Below are 2270 nucleotides of genomic sequence, written 5' to 3'. Positions count from 1 at the left end.
CAATGCGGCAGAGGAGCTGGCTGAGGGAATCAGGATCACTGTTTTACACACCGGCAGAGAGCTGGCTGAGGAAATCAGGATCACTGGTGTTCTACACGCGGCAGAGAGCTGGCTGAGGGGAATCAGCGATCACTGTGGTTACACAAGCGGCAGAAGAGCTGGCTGAGGGAATCAGGATCACTGTGTTCTACAGCGGCAGAGAGCTGGCTGAGGGAATCAGGATCTGTGTTCTACAGCGGCAGAGACTGGCTGAGGGAATCAGGATCACTGTGTTACACAGCGGCAGAGAGCTGGCTGAGGGAATCAGGATCACGGTGTGTTCTACAGCGGCGCAGAGAAGCTGGCTGAGGAATCAGATCACTGTGTTCTACCAAGCGGCAGAAGCTGCTGAGGGAATCAGGATTCACTGTGCTTCTACAGCGGCGAGAGCTGCTGAGGGAATCAGGGATCACTGTGTTTTCTACAGCGGCAGAGAGCTGGCTGAGGGAATCAGGATCACTGTGTTCTACAGCGCAGAGAGCTGGCTGAGCGAATCAGGATCACTGTGTTCTACAGCGGCAGAGAGCTGCTGAGGGAATCAGGATCACTGTGTTCTACAGCGGCAGAGAGCTGGCTGAGGGAATCAGGATCACTGTGTTCTACAGCGGGCAGGAGCTGGCTGAGATCAGGATCACTGTTCTACAGCGCGAGACTGGCTGAGGAATCAGGATCACTGTGTTCATACAGCGGCAGAGAGCTGGCTGAGGAATCAGGGATCACTCTGTGTCCACAGCGGCAGAGAGCTGGCTGAGGGAAATCAGGATCACTGTTTCTACAGCGGCAGAGAGCTGGCTTGAGGAATCAGGATCACTCTGTTCTACAGCGGCAGAGAGCTGGCTGAGGGAAATCAGGATCACTGTGTTCTACAGCGGCAGAGAGCTGGCTGAGGGAATCAGGATCACGTGTTCTACAGCGGCATGAGAGCTGGCTGAGGGAATCAGGATCACTGTGTCTACAGCGGCAGAGAGCTGGCTGAGGGAATCAGGATCACTGTGTTCTACAGCGGCAGGAGCTGGCTGAGGGGAATCAGGATCACTGTGTCTACAGCGCAGAGAGCTGGCTGAGGGAATCAGGAATCACTGTGTTTCCACAGCGGCAGAGAGCTGGCTGAGGAAATCAGCATCCACTAGTGTTCCACAGCGGCAGAGACCTGGCTGAGGAATCAGGATCACTGTGTTCTACCAGCGCAGAGAGGCTGGCTGAGGGAATCAGGATCACTGTTGTTCTCACAGCGGCAGAGAAGCTGGGCTGAGGGAATCAGGATCACTTGTGTTTTCTACAGCGCAGAGAGCTGGCTGAGGGAATCAGGATCACTGTGTTACACAGCGGCAGAGAGCTGGCTGAGGGAATCAGGATCACTGTGGTTCTACAGCGCAGAGAGCTGGTTGAGGGATCAGGATGACTGTGTTTGTACAGCAGCAGAGAGCTGGCTGAGGGAATCAGGATCACTGTGTTCTACAGCGGCAGAGAGCTGGCTGAGCGGAATCAGGATCACTGTGTTCACAGCGGCAGAAAGCTGGCTGAGGGAATCAGGATCACTGTGTTCACAGCGGCAGAGAGCTGGGTGAGGGAATCAGGACCACTGTGTTCTACAGCGCACGAGAGCTGGCTGAGGGAATCAGGATCACTGTGTTCTACAGCGGCAGAGAGCTGCTGGAGGAATCAGGATCACTGTGTTCTACAGCGGCAGAGAGCTGGCTGAGGAATCAGGATCACTGTGTTCTACAGCGGCACGAGAGCTGGCTGAGGAATCAGGATCACTGTGTTCTACAACGCAGAGAGCTGGCTGAGGGAATCAGGATCACCTGTGTTTACAGCGGAGAGCTGCTGAGGGAATCAGGATCACTGTGGTTCTACAGCGGCAGAGAGCTGGCTGGAGGAATCAGAGATCACTGTGTACGCAGAGAGCTGCTGAGGAATTCAGGATCACTGTGTTCACGCAGAGAGCTGGCTGAGAATCAGGATCACTGTGTTCTACAGCGGCGAAGAGAGCTGGCTGAGGGAATCAGAATCACTGTGTTTCTACAGCGGCAGAAGCTGGCTGAGGAATCAGGATCACTGTGTTCTACAGCGGCAGAGAGCTGGCTGGAGAATCGGATCACTGTGTTCTACAGCGGCAGAGAGCTGGCTGAGGGAATCAGGATCACTGTGTTCTACAGCGGCAGAGAGCCTGGCTTGAGGAATCTCAGGCACTCACCTTGTCGTTTCTTGTACAGCGGACAGAGAGCTGG

Source organism: Salvelinus sp. IW2-2015, unplaced genomic scaffold (genome assembly GCF_002910315.2).
Source record: "Salvelinus sp. IW2-2015 unplaced genomic scaffold, ASM291031v2 Un_scaffold2005, whole genome shotgun sequence".
NCBI classification, from domain to species: Eukaryota; Metazoa; Chordata; class Actinopteri; order Salmoniformes; family Salmonidae; genus Salvelinus; species Salvelinus sp. IW2-2015.
Note: the sequence above shows the minus strand (reverse complement) of the source record.